This window comes from Tursiops truncatus, chromosome 6, assembly GCF_011762595.2.
Source record: "Tursiops truncatus isolate mTurTru1 chromosome 6, mTurTru1.mat.Y, whole genome shotgun sequence".
In the NCBI taxonomy this organism is placed as follows: Eukaryota; Metazoa; Chordata; class Mammalia; order Artiodactyla; family Delphinidae; genus Tursiops; species Tursiops truncatus.
Window position 1 is genome coordinate 67,391,988 of NC_047039.1, and position 15,523 is coordinate 67,407,510.

The 15,523-nt window shown below is 38.2% G+C and overlaps 1 long non-coding RNA gene across 1 annotated transcript; it reads right to left on the reverse strand.

The window, feature by feature from the left end:
- Positions 1–200: 200 nt before the first annotated feature.
- LOC141278881 (uncharacterized) lies at positions 201–15,104 on the reverse strand. The gene is made up of 3 exons (XR_012332278.1): positions 15,079–15,104; positions 13,788–13,933; positions 201–326 (listed from the first exon to the last, which is right to left on the reverse strand). It is a non-coding gene; the product is annotated as an uncharacterized lncRNA (long non-coding RNA).
- Positions 15,105–15,523: the final 419 nt, after the last annotated feature.

Genomic DNA, 15,523 nt, shown 5'->3' on the forward strand with positions numbered 1-15,523 from the left:
TAGTACATAGCTATTCATACCATCAACGGTTCTCAGTGTGTATCCCTCTATTAACTTCCTCCCTCTCAAAAGCACTTTACTTATTTGGATTAAATGTAACCTTTCTTTTGGAATTATACTCTATTACTTCCTGGACTCCATTTAGCTATCTATTTATCACCGTCCCATTTACCTTGATTAAACTCCCTGCTTTACTTAGTGCCAATTATTGATTCTAAGCAGAGTCAAACAATCAGATCCTATTTCCATCTGCGTCTTTTGGCACCCGTCTGATACTCCATTCATGAGCCATATCTCCATCTCAAGCAGGCTGGGGCTTGCAGTCTCTGAAGCAAGAAGGAACACAGGAAATAAGGAGAAGGGGTCCTAAACTGCTGGGAAGCCAAACAGACAGAGCTGTTCAAAGAAGCAGGTTGTGGCTGAGAGCAAGGTCACTGGGAGGCTGACTTTAATATCTTCAAAGCCAGGACTCTGAAGCTGCTCTTTCTGGTTCTCATGGTGGCCATGCCCCAGCTCTGCTTGGAATAGCAGAGATCCAGTCAGCACTCAGCTTGGTCAGTAAGTTTGGGTCATCAGCAAAATGATAGAAGGTTTGGTGAGGGCTTTATGCTGACAGATATCATTTATCAAGTGAATGTGTTTCACCAAAATGAGCTTATTATTCCCATGAAGTGGCAATCCTCATTGTTCTGTTTAGTTGCCTGAAACATGGGAAAAGAAAGGCGAATATTTCATTCTTCCAGTTTAGATATTTCATACTGGATTTTGGGTCACACCTCTATATATGATTCACAGGATTCAGTATCTGAGATATTAGAAGTTAAATGGTATACTGGGGCCGAGTGTGCAGTGGTTTGTTTGAGCTGGTTTGTTTTAGTGTAAGAGCTGATTGTGCACATCTCTTCCTAACTGTGCTCAGTGACATCACCTTTGGAGGCTGAAATTGGCCATGATGGGAGAATTTATGCTGGAAATCAACAATGCTACAAATCAGGGTATTTGTATCATTATTTTTTTCCAGAGAGCTTTGCATTGTTAAACATACATCAGCACACTACTCAGTGTGTGTCTGTGTATGTGTGTGCATGCATACATTCTGGAAATTTAGTTTCTGGAAAATTAGTCAAAATAACTTTAAATCTTCCTCTAGCTCACCCATGCATTTAAAAATGGTCAGATATATGTTTCAGCAGCTACAAAATCTCTTAACAGTTTCCTCATGCTTATTCATTTTTTACAGTGGGAAGTTGGTAACAGTGGACTAATCTCAACCTGTTGGTAATTCCAGCCCACTCTTTCCTTTAGTAGGCCAACTCTTTTGTTGAAGTTAATTAGAATTATTCCAAAAGCTTTTGCAGTTGAGCTCATTTGCTTTTCTTCATTAGTAAAAACTTGGTTAACAAGCACTCAGCTAACTGCATGCATCAAGTAACCAGCAATTCAGAGAGTGCCGACTGATCAGGAAGAGAAAGATGAAACTACCAAAAAACAAATGAATGCGAACTTTGAAATCTTTCCAGAAAATATTCTAATAACAACAACAACAACAAGAAGCCAGAAACTACTTTTAGAGACTTAGCATATTTCAAGAACAGGCATTAGGAGACACAAATTTGCGAATTCATAAAACATAGTATAAAAATTTACTCCTTCATCAAACTTTATGGGGGCCTGCTATAATTAGGATTTCTCAAAGAAAAAACTCCAGTATCAACACTTGAAGAACTCATCATCTAGTTGGCAGCAGATCACAGATTATAATATTTATTAAGTAGAGATAAGTAAGTATACAGGAGGTTTTATAAAGAAATCAGAAAAAAAATCAGAAATCTATTCTAACTAAATTTATTGTATACCATACCATGTTAAAACTCAACCTGGTGATGGAAATATTTTTTAAACAATTTTGGGATTTTTTTTTCAGTTTCTGTAAGAGAGAAAACAAAAATAACCACTAACACTAATTTTATGATCTGGAAAGAGGTTTCAGACTGAATTTTTAAAGTCTCCATCTTCTAAGAAGTTAGATTTCCCTCTTTGCCACATTACCTTTTCACAACTATGGACATTAATTTATTAACCCTCAGCTGATTGAAGGAGTCAGCTAAATACAATACCTTATTCCCTAACCAAACCAGCAACCTGAAGTGTAACTGTAATTGCTTCTTATCCAGATGACAGAAAGCAATTTCAGTGACTGCTTTACTTAATTAGGATGCATGAAGCAGGGACCTCCAGGTCACATCTCTGTAAATTATGCCTCTTCAATTTTCTTGAGAAAGCACTTATGTCTCAGGCACCCTGACATGGTTTTCACTAAGACCATATAAACTCAGTGCAACCAAATTTCACTTATTTGTGGGTATATTATCTACACTGCCTTGTGGCTTTTCCACAGACTCCAGTTCATTTAAATTACTTATTTTTCATTTGATGGGCATTAACTAAAAAGTTAACAGTACAAAGGCTTCACTACACATTTGTTGGCACATTTTTTTTTTTTTTTTGGCACACTATTTTTGAAGGAACAGGTGAATGCACGAGGGAACTCCCTCAATTTACTTTGCCTGAGGGGAACTCTTCGAAACAGAAGTTTTTGGCCCTACGCCCAGATAAAGAGAATTTTTGAAAGAAGGCTAAGTTTGCATTAGTTTGAAGTAGCTGCCTACCATTATGAAGCAACTTATAAGAATGGCAGCATGGGGAACTTGACAACTCCTTTGTGCCTTGGGGATGTCATTAGGTGGTTCAACAGGAGTTGAGGGACAATAGACACTCAAATATGAGTGAAAACACACATTTCAAAATTAACACAGATTGATCATTTTTAAATTATGCTAAATTTAGGACAATCTAGTACAATATGACTATAAGCATTTATTAAGCATCGATGATGACAGGAAGCTATGATTGAGATACCAAGAAATATGAGACAGAGTTGCTATACTCAGCTCATGACCAATGACAGCAGCAACAAGAGAAGCATCAGCAATAATGAAAAACTTTAAAAAGCATCCCACGTGAAAAGGTACGTTATAAACTCTGTATTTATTTTTTTGTTAGGGGTGTTAATTGAGAATTAACTATATCTTGATCATCCAGCCATGTTCAAGTCTTATCATGATTATGTTCAACTTACAATAGTGAGGAGAATTCAACACTTGGATACTTAGGTATATAAGACTAGCCTAGTTTAAACAATTAGTAGCTACCCCCTAAACCTCAGAGTACGTTTTGGTATCATGGGAAATACTACATTTAAAGTTTGAATATGTAACACAAATCCAGTGTTTTGACTGGATTTAACTTTACTGGGTAGAATCCAAGTGTTTCCTAAAACTCAGTGGAGTCTCATGTGTTCATAAACATTTGTATGTATATACGTGATATGTGTGCATAAAATGTATGGCTTCAAGTAAGACAAGCTCACACATACGTGTGCGTGTGTGCACAGGCAGAAAAGTGGCCCTTGCCCATTGACTCAGCATAACTTGTCCATTATGAAGTTACAAAACTGCACTTCTTGCTTATTCAAGTCTCCCCACCTTAGTTGACTGTGTGGTTTACCTCATTTCTCAGCTAGCAGCCTGCAGAACATTGGTATGATGTGGCAGGCATATGCAGAAGCCTCTCAGTGAAATGGATCACCTCAGATCTAATCAGTCATGTACAGAGCCCACTACTTGTTTAATACAAGCCAGTCTGCTGTTCTTCCCTCCTGCCCACCCACACAGTCCCATCAAGCATGGATGCCACAGGAGAATCCTAATCAAGAAAAACCTGGATAACATCAGTCGTCCTAGAAAACGACATTCATGCATTCAAATAAATGGTGCAGCCTATCATTCTTGCTGCTAATGCTTTTACATGCTGTTTCGGTCTTTTTCAGTCAAAATATAGTAGTGCTTACAGATTACAAGGGAAAAGAAATCGACGAGCTGATTTTAATGACCCTACTGAATTTTCAATAGTCTTAGACAGCTTAGTGAGATGAAAGCTGGAGTGACAGAGCATAAAGTGTTTTCAAACAGATTTGTATTGTTCAAGGCCGTGGGCTGTTTTAGTCTTTGGGGAGTTGGAGGAGAAGTGGAGAAGTGCATATCAGGCATTTGAGAATACTTATCCACTAACAATTGCATTTCTGGAGAATGACAGAGTTTGAAGGGATCTGAGATGTCTCCTGTCTTCAAGTTCAAATCCTTATTTTACTGATGAGGAATTAGAAGTTCAGAGAGGGGAAATAATATATTCAATGCTATGGAACAAGTGAACAAAGGGGCATCTGAATTCATCTCTACTGGCCTTAGGTCCAGGAAGTTTTTGCATTACAACATGCTTATTGTATAACCTGAATGAGAATTTTTCTCTTTCTTCCCCTCTCTGCCTTCCTCTCTCTCTCTCCCCTTCCCTCTTGTCTCTTTCTCTTTAACAATATTCCTCCCTCCTTCCTTTCCTCTCCACCTCTTTCGCCTTGTCTTTTTCATTTCCCTCTTTCTCTTTCACCCACCCATCCATCCATCTATTTAACATTTACTGAGCAGCTATTATGTGCCAGGCATAGGGTTAGGGACTAGGGCTTCAGTTGCGTCACTGACCTCATGGAACTTATAGTCTAGTCGGGCACATGGACAGGTCAGGAGAAGCTTTCTGGTGAAGTCATATTCACACTGAGACCTAGGGATAGGAGACAGCCTGTCACAGAATGGGGGTATATAACATTCCAGGCAGAGGACGTGGTTTGTGCTAATGTTCCACAGCAGAAAGCTGTCAGAAGAGGCCACTGGAGGATCTCAGCAGAACTGACACATCAGGCAATGGCAGAAGAGTATTATCTGACTGTCTTCAATGTCATGGGCCCAATTCCCAGCCCCAAATTTCCTCTAAAATATTTTCATTTCTGTATAATTTTGAACTTTGCATTAATAAATCAGGAATAAAAATTTTGAAGTAAACTTAAAAAAAAAAGAAATAGAGGAAAATGTGCCTTGCATCATGTTAAAACCCTGTCACCTCAACCATGCAACGTTGGTCTTTTTCTTACCTACACATCCCTGCACCTTTATGAAAGCCAGTGTCGTCAGGGTACTATATGGATTGTGGACTCTGAAATCAGACAAATCATGGAATTTAATCCTGACTCCGAACTTTCTGGTGTTTTGGTCTTGAGCAGATACTTCTGTCTCTTAAGTTACAGCTTTCTCATGTGCAGAATCAGAATTAAAAACTACCCTCCAGGAAGTATGGAACCGGGTGGTTATACATGTAAAGAGCCCAGCATAGTGCCAGGCATATTAAGTATTCAACAAATATTTAGTATGTGGGTAAAAAGGTATATAACATTTTAAAAGTAAAAGTTTTAAATCATAATATCAATAGATGCTCTTTAATAATATCAACGATTTACAAAAATGTAAATCTATAGTCTCTAGCTAGATACTGCCAGGAATGAAAGAATGTGCTATTTCAAGAAAACATATTGGGTCTGGAAATGCCACATGTGGCCATAAAAGTAGAAAATATCAGTGAGCCTCTTTGGGCCACAGGTATGGTCAACTCAATCTCAAGACTATTCTCATTAACACAAATGAACAAAGATAGGTTCTAATTCTCAGGATTTATGAGTAAGACTCACAAACACTGGAAACGAAATGAAGAGCACTTAACTCTCTGTCTCAGTTTTGTCTTCTGTAAATGGGGATACCACCTCAGAGAGTGGTTTTGGATTAAATGAGAATATATAGACTATTAGTATATCCTGTACCTGGGGCATAATAAGTGATCAATAGATGTCATACTTTTTTATTCATGGTATACAAAGATCACATTTCAAAATACAATATTTGAAATGCTAATACTTGATAATTTTATTATAAGGGCAATAATTTAGAAGTAGATGAACTTTTTTCTCTTCCAATACATCTCACAGGTACTATGAGCATTAATTTTTTGCTATAATTTTCAAGTAAGGGGAAAAGGGAGCAGGAGTCCCTATGCAGGAAAGAGAAAGCCTGTAGCTGTTACAAACAAGCCTTTAAAGGCTTCTAATCTGCTTTCAGTCATTTACAAAATAAGTTTATTGCTTGAGTAAAAGCAAAAGACAAAAAATTCTTTATGTCTTGAAGCAGAAACAAGTCCTGGTGGCCAGAGCTAGAATTCTTCATAAAAATAGTTTATCTCAAAGCACACGATATTTCTCAATATATTTTATAGATAAACATTAGTGGACAAAGCTTTCTCTATAACAGAAGCTTTAAAATGCATAGCTGTTCATCAGCCTGATATTACTTCCCAGACTTTCTCAGCAGTGCTATCCCCACAACATTAACAGTCACAGCTGGGTGTTAGGGATGTTTCCTCATGCTGTATAAAAAACATTATTTCAGGGTGGCATTCTGTAAACTAGAGGCATTCACATAGAGTAGCATCTCTCTGATTACATAATTTTTTAAAATTGCTTTTGACGTGGACTTTAAAAAGCCATCATTTGGCAGCCATCATGGTTATAACTGATTAAAAAGAGTCATCAGTGGATGCTAAAACAAGTAGTATAAACTTTGATTAGTAACAGGATATTTACATAATTGGAAAGTGAAGCAGAGGCAAACAGGAGAAACCTAGTAGGTACTGCCTTAACCTAGTGATGAAAATGAACATCACCAGCAATGAGAAACAGGCATCAGGTGCCTCCAGATATGATGCACAGGGAAGGACACAATGACACTTCTGTGACAAAAATGTATAACCTGCATATAATCACAAGGAGATATCAGGCAAGATCAAAGATTGAGAGAGTCAGCAAAATAAGTGTCCTAAACTCTTCAAAGTGTCAAGGTCAGGAAAGACAAGGGAAGACTGAGGCACTTCCCCAGGAAGAAGGAAAAATATGGCAAAATCTGAATAAGGTATGTGGATTAGATAATGTTGTACTTGTGTTAATTTCCTGAATTAGATCATTGTCCTATTGTTATGAAAGAGAATGCCCTTGTTAGGGGAAAATACATTGAAGTATTCAAGGGTAAAGTATTTAAGTGTGCCACTACACACACACACACACACACACACACACACACACACACACACACACACACACACACACACACACACACACACACACAGAATCTAATTTAACTCCTGCATCTTCTGTGAGATAGGCATTATTGTTCCCATTTTAGAGCTCAGAAAACTGAAGATCAAAAGTTAAGACAAATTTTTATTTGTCTGGCTTTGTCCTTTCCATTCTCACTTCCTAAAGTATACACCTTAGAATGTTGAAGTTGTTATTTGAAAAAAAAGGGGGAGAGTATAATGGTCAAATATGTTTCAGATATATTGCATTAAATGAAATTAATCAACTCAGCCTCTACTGTGCTAATTTATGTCACTACTCTTCTGTTATGTATTATACAGCATTCCCCACATAATGTATACCATGCCACTCAACAGCCACTTAAAAAAAATTGTAGCTATTTTATGTAATTTTGTTTAGTTGCCCAAAGATAGTATTTACTTGAAGAACTCGATGTACCTTACATTTCAGTTTCTTTTACATGATAAGCAAATAGTAGATATTCAATAAATATCCTATGATTACTGGCAGGGACACACTAAGCCTCTTATACTGTTTCTTTTCTTCTTATAGTATCTCGTGGTATTGAATTTTCATCCCTCCAATTTCCTCTATCTAAGCTAATATTTACATACAAACTAAGTGACCTTTGGATGTCCTGAAGCTGACTTCTAATCATTAATAGAAGCTTCAGCCTTCTGACACCCTGTGATTACATTTGTGTAACTCTTCATTCTCTTCTTACCCAGGTTAAGAGTCAATTTTGCAAAGAGGAGAGTCCTTAAAAGGTTTTGAATAGGAGATGAAAAATTTAATTTAAGTAAGCATTACATACCTGGCAGTTGGGAAAAATCAAAGGGCCATAAACAGTTCATCAGGAAGCACCATGGTGTTTTAAATTATAAGTAATAAAATCATCGTGTCATGAAGGAAACCACTACACAGACTTTGAAATGACTTTTCTAAACTACGAAAGTTGCATTCTGATTTCTTGGGATTACACACGAGCATGACTGCATTTGGTCCAAAGCACAGGCTTTCTGCCAAGTTCTTGCAGTTTTCTGAGAAACAGAAAATTTGATATCTTTGCAAAACAGATCTTGAGCTTTTAAGCACATAAATGTAAGGATGCACACACTGCGGCATTTTCAAGGCTAAAGTGATATCTGACATATTCTCCTTATCTTTTAATAGCTAAACTCTTTGCAGACAGCCTCAAACCTAGCTATCCCCCAACTTTGGTAGTTGAGGTGATTGTCACACAACTGGTGTATTTTGGACATAAGATGGAATTCGGGGGCAGTTTCTGGCAAGAAGAGATGGAGGAGTTTAGAAGAGGTGACTACACGTAAGGCTACATTTAAGAAGTCTTTGCTACTAGAGCAAGGAGAAAGAAATGGCTATTGGTTATCTTCAGTGTATAGCTAGTCCCTGAGAACCTAATATATATAAGCTACCGTGCTGGGTGCTATGGGAGGAAAATTTAGCCCACAGTCTACTGCCCTTCCCCATCTTCTTTTCATAGGCAAGTATTCTGAACTTGCCTCCATTTGCCACATAGACATCTAGATTATCTTTTATTCCCTTATTCTCTTGCATCTGTTACAATCTTCCATCACTCTATTACAGTGATTCTTGACGTATGGTTCCTGGACTAGCACATCTGCACCAGCATCAGCTGGAAATCTGTTAGAAGTGGAAATTTCCGGGCTCACCGTAGATCTACAAAATCGAAATTTTGGCAGAGAGTGGTTACGGAAGAGAACTGAACAGCCATCTCTGCTGTAACCAGCATTTCAAGAGATTCCAACGCACACCACAGTCACAACACTGCCCTCTTGGAACCACTCTCTCAAAGTTCAGTAAGGACCTCTAATTCACCAAATCTAGGGGTCTTACCCTAGCCCTGATCCTTCTTTATCCCTGTACCATTTCACTTCACTGCTTGAGACTTTCTCCTCCCTTGCTTTCTGTGGTTGTATTACCCTGACTAATTCTCTTTTTACCTCACACAATTCCTTTATCTCTTTCAGTGACATTTTTCCCTATTATCTGGAGTTTTCCATAGTTAAACCTTGCCTCCTTTCACTTCGTACTTCCTTCCATGAGAATCTGATGCATCGCTATGATCTCAATCATTCATTTTAGCCACAGGACTTTAAAAATTTTGTCTTTTATGCAATCTTAACAGAGTCCAAGTTTACCTTTCCAATTGCTTGATTAGAAATGCCATCCCTGTGCCCCATGGCTTCTTATAAGGAACACATCAAAACCCAAACACCCAGTCCTTACCACCCCCAAAAGCCCCTGCTCTTCAGCTTTCCTATTTCTCTCCCCAGACTCTGACAAGAAGGCTCAGAGACTCAGACTCATCCTTGTTTTTCAGTCACTCCACAACTGATTACTTGCCAAGTCTTGTTGAGTCTGTTTATATTATTTGCATTTCCATCAACTTCTCAGTAGACCCAGCCTCTAGTCATCTTTCACCTGAGTTTTTTTCTAGTAATTGCTACTAAGTTAATCTCAAGGTTTTGATTGTATCATTATAAAGACATACAATGATTCTCTAATACTTGCCACTACCTCACATATAAAATCTTCATTCATTAGCTTGACACATGAGATTATCTACTACATTATATAACTCCAAACTTCCTTTCCAGGCTTAGTTCATACTGCTCCCTGTTATAGTCTAGCCAAGTTGGGAGACTCTCCATTAAAGACTCTCTGAGCTTCATCACTATTTTGAATATTTCTGTAATTTTATTTTTTAATGCTTTCACTCAACCTAGAATACCATTTCAGTTATCCTCCATGTTTCCTTCTTAGGTAGCCCCCATTAGGACATTATCTTTCCTCTATTTTCACCTTCTTTATACCCTTCTTATCGCAGGTGACACATCTGTAAGTTATTATGATAATGTGTACAATGGCTTCTCTTCTTCGCTCGACTGTAAACTCCTTAAAGACAGGTACTGAGCTGGTCTCTAAGTTTTTCTTTCTCACCTGAGTATCTGAGTACCTAGTGCACAATTTGTCACACTACAGATGCTTAATAAATATTTTTGAATTGAATAAATTCTGTGTAAAATTTGCCCATGAGATGACTGATGGGTCTTATAAAAGAAGCAACCAAAGAGGAAGGTGGAGGAACAGAAAAAGCATAAAGCAAGCAGACAAGAAGTCTTATGACCTAGAGAAACAAAGACTAGAGTATCCTCCAGCAGAGCTCTAAGGAAGTAATGTGGATTTGTTTTCAATTGTGGAGAGTGCTAACTGCAGGCTAAGGGACTCTTAGGGAAGAATACTTGACAGGGGTGCTTCCCATAGAATTTAGCATACTTTGCGCAACATTAGTTCTGAGTAACATGAGTAACTGCTTGCTATTTAAATTGGGGGTTCTATGGTCAAATAATTGAAGAAAATCTGACACATAAAAATGAAAAGGATTCTTTATTGTACCACTTCTTAAATCTTTCATTTACTAATGTATGACTTTCCAGGAGAATCTGCAGCTTGTGGTATTTCCTGCACTTATGTGACCAGACATTCTTCTATCATAGAGCATCTTGTAAGAACAGCATTTCTGAGGAACTCATGTTGGGAAACACTACATGACTGGCCCTCTGCAATTTGATATTTTGTGATCTTTTAAATAAGAAACTGGCAATTCTAATATTCAGTACCTTAGAAATGGAAAAAATAAATTAGCTGGCCCATAAAATGGCAAAAAGGGCCCTTCTCTTTCAAGCATCCAAATAATGTTATCTGCTCCACAGTTCCCTCTCCTGAGGATTTCTCAGACTATCAGTTATTTGTTGCCTGTTTCCAGCTCTATCCTCCTCTAACCACCCCTCTTCCCTATTCCCACTTTGTGAAACATGGTTTTTTTGTTTGTTTTGTTTTTGGAGGGATTTTCTTAGCAATCCAAGCAAGGTGGGAAAAAGAAAATTAACTACACATACAACTCTCAGACTCATAATTTAAAATAGGTTTACCACGACTTGAAAGTGTTGCTAGAGCAACATATATATCGAACAGATATTTTGCCTGGGGGCACAGAATAAAAAACTGATCAGAATGGAATAGAGTTAATATTCTATCTGGTCTTTGATATTTCAGAGTTGTGGACAATTTTTTTTCCTAAATGCCATGACATTTACTTATAATACTTTATAAGTATTATAGGTCCTGTGGCTATAATAATACTTTAAATTAATAAGCACCAAATACCACATGACTTTCACACACATGCCAAAATAGGCTTACCCTTGTAATCCCTAAGAACTGCCCCTTGGAATATTTTAAAGGCCAAATGCAAGCTGCATTTGCAGTGTTTAAGGATAATGAATTCCTCAAAACTGTTCTTGTAGGGAAAGAAGTGTGTGTGTGTGTGTGTGTGTGTGTGTGTGTGTGTGTGTGTGTGTGTGTGTGTGTGTGTGTGTGTGTGTGTGTAAAATGCATTTAATGAAATGCTTTTCCAATAGATGAAGAGGGTCCCAAATTAACCCAAGATAAAAGTTCATATGTGGGTATCTTCTGGCAATTTAGAACCAAGATCATTAGAGATTAATAGGAATTACTATATACTGATTATACAGATGTATAAATATGGTATAATCTTTAATCATTCATGGACTTTCAATTATTTTTCTATTATTCCAGTTTTTGTTGGTTTTCTTCTAAACATTCAAATGTTCTAGCCTGAACTGATCATCAGGTAAAAACATTTTAATTTTTTTTTTTTTCCTGAAAGCCTTATGATACACTTTACCTGAATGCCCCAGAATCAGGATCCACCATTAAGAACCTAGGCACAGCACAAATAATTCAATCAGTAGCTTGATTTTGTGTAGGGGCTGAAATCTTCTGATACAAAGGAGGCTGTCCCAAACTCCTGCAATTCTGGCTATCCTCTGGATAAGTCAACACCTTGCTCATCTGATTATTTCACTTGAAGAGTATCTGGAGAAGACAGGACCTGGTCTTCTGGTTCACCACATGCAAAAAACTCATTCTTTCATGATCAGTGAAAGCTGACAATGGCTAAATCTGCCCCACAGACAAACTATACAACTGCAAGTTTACAGATATTCAATCACCAGAGAAAATCATTGCTTTCAAAATGGAAGCCTACTGGTTGCATTCCTCCAGAACAAAAGGGTGTCAAGGGCAGAGAATCTGACTTTCATTCACCAATGATTCACCAATGCTTTGTGGAGTGCCTGGAACACGGTTATGTGCTTAGTAAGTATTTGTTGAGTGAATAAATGATTTCGTATTTTCTACTCTTGCCATCTCATCATTCAACTTTAGTATAGATATTTAATCTAATATGTTACTGACACTTTTTTTGAAAGGTGAGGAGTAGTATTTTCATTACCCCATCCGCAACAGAGCCTAGACTGTGTTCTGCTCAGAATAGGTGCTCAGTATATTTGTTAAATGAAAGAATGGCTAAAACTATCTTTTAACTTTTTAGAGCATTTAGTTATTGAATTACCTATCTCACTTTATGCCAAAGAACTAAGTAATTCCTCTAGCCTCAACTGCCCAGAAGGTCAGCTTCCATTTAGGGGCAGGCCTACTGGCCTCAGATCTTTATATCTTTGGGGACAGTTTACTCACTAGCCATCCATGAAGTACCGAACCTTCCCCAAGCAGGAATGCTTGTCAGAGTGTGCTTTCAGCAACAATACTATGGTTCTCACCTACCATAAAATCAGGACAATTCCCTTCGGGTTCTGTTTCCTCTCCAGGTACTTTATGGCTCCAGCCAGCGGGGAGAGCCTTGTCTTCCTCACTTCATTCAATTCTGTGACATGAATCTACCGTGTTTTAGGTATGGGTTAGAATCCGAGCCTTGCACTGGGGCAGGGATGGACAACTGCAGGCAGTCACACCCACGCACAGAAACTGGGTGACTGAAAAGCAGTGGCCAATTTTTGAGACGGCCACAGACAGCAAAAATCTCACTTTGATGCTGCTGTGAGAGGAATGTCAAGACAGATTTCCTTGGGGCATTAAGTAACGAAAGGGACTGAAAATCCCTCACTGCTAATGTGAAGGAGACATATGATTTTTCATCAGGACCCTGAGCTATGGCTCCATTCTGGCCCACGCTAGCCATTATGAGATTAAATCAGATGAAAATTACTCATTTCCTTCAAATCCATATTATTCAATGCCATTTTATAAAATAAAATAGCTTTGACATGATCTTTTACTTCCAGGGAAATAACAATAAATGAGTCTTTCCCCAGAGCAGGCTGAAGACCCTCACTTTCTTCACCACATCTTTGCTGCACTAACACTTTTAGCACCATTCTTGCTGATGTGTCACAGTCGTTGTCAATGACTCCATCTCACTTATCCTTTTTATCACAAGGCACACCTTGGCTCCCTCCCTCCGAGGCTATGCTGACCTGCCTTAATGACTCGATCCTCCTCCAGGCACGTAGCTCCTGTCTTGTACCCAATGACAGCCACGTCAGCCAAAATGCTCAGTCATAACCAGAGTTAAGTACTCATCTTTCAGGGCACGAGAAAACTCTGTAAAATGATGCTCTGTCATGTCCCAATCTGAAATGTGAGTTTTAGTTTCTAAAAACATCATTTTATATGCAGAAACCAAGTTAACCAACTTTTACTTGGTTCATGAGAGGAAAAAGGAAAGGGTGGCCCCAAGGAGCCCAAGCCAGTAAGGAGGCATATGTGTTACCTGGGTTTGAGGGAGGAAGGGAAGAAGTGGCCAAATGAGAGGGTCCTTGAAGCGACTGGCCCTTAGCCAGTTCTACTTTTCCTGGTCATTATAGGTAGATTGTATCTGCCCAGCTGAACTGTCGCTCTTTGAAGGCAGAGGTGGCACTGTGGTGTAATGGAAAAGAGGATAGGTTCTAGAGTTCCAACAGCCCAGGTTAAAAAATCCCATTTCCCCCACTTTCCAGCTGTGTGAGTCTGGGAAAATTATCTCACTCTCTGAGACTCAGTTCCCTTATCTGTGACCCAGGGGTTAATAATAACTTCCCTTCAGATCTTCTGTACAACACTGTACCTAGAGTCAACAATAATGTATTGTACACTTAAAATTTGTTAAGCGAGTAGAGCTCATATACAATGGAATATTACTCAGCCATAAAAAGAGTGAAATAATGCCATTTGCAGCATCATGGATGGACCTAGAGATTGTCATACTGAGTGAAGTAAGTTAGACAGAGAAAGACAAATATATGACATCGCTTGTATGTGGAATCCAAAAAAAATGGTACAAATGAACCTATTTACAACACAGAAATAGACTCACAGATGTAGAAAACAAACATGGCCAAGGGGGAAAGGGGGTGGAGGGATAAATTGGGAGATTGGGATTGAAATATACACACTAATATATACAAAACAGATAACTAATAAGGACCTACTGTTTAGCACAGACTCTACTCAATACTCTGTAATGACCTATATGGGAATAGAATCTAAAAAAGAGTGGATATATGTATACGTATAGCTGATTCACTTTGCTGTACAGCAGAAACTAACACAACACTGTAAATCAACTATAGTCTAATAAAAATTAATTTAAAAAAAGAGGGTATAGCTCTTGTTAAATGTTCTTACCACAATATAAAATAAAAGCAAACAAAACAAATCCCCGTCCAGATTTTGTGAGGCTTAAATGGAATACTGTAAAGTAAAATAATGACTGGACTTGGAACACAGAAGGTGCTCAAGAGCCTTAGTAAGTGTAGCCTATAACTATTAATTGTGCCTCCCTCAGTGTCATGCAAATACTAGGAAGACAATGCATATAGGAAATTGTTATATGGGAATTGTGACATTTTCATTATTGTTTTGCTGGTGTAGGGCATGGTGCTTGGGACCTAGGAAGCTCTCAACTAATATTTAGGCACATCAGTTAGATTCATCAATTATTTTTTGTGAGACTCATGTAGGTCTCAGATACACCTTGGTAACAGATAAATTAAAAAATAAATAGAAAAAAGTACAATTTGTACCTTTCGGTAGGACGGGGATAAGGCACAATGTTGCTGACAGAAATGGAAGTGTTTCTCAGATGAGTCCTGAAGCTCCTGCCATGGCAGACAGCAAAAACTTAGCTTTCCATAATAAGATTTTCTTTGAACAAAGTATTATACTATAAAGAATCTACTAGGATGGTGATCTTAGCCTCTACTGCTTAACTGATTGGCATTCATTCAGCATGTCTTTGAGCATCCCTACTAAGACTCTAAAATGTGTTTAAGTGCTTTGCAGTTTACGAAATGCATTACTAAATTCATTATCTCATTTCAACACTGCTGTGAGGTCGATAACATCATTCTCCTCCATTATGAAGATCAGGAAGCTGGGAAGCCATGTATCCAAAGATACACAGGTAGTCAGTTATGGAGCTGACACCCGAGCACAAGTATTCTGAGTCCCAAGCCTAGTGTCCCTCCC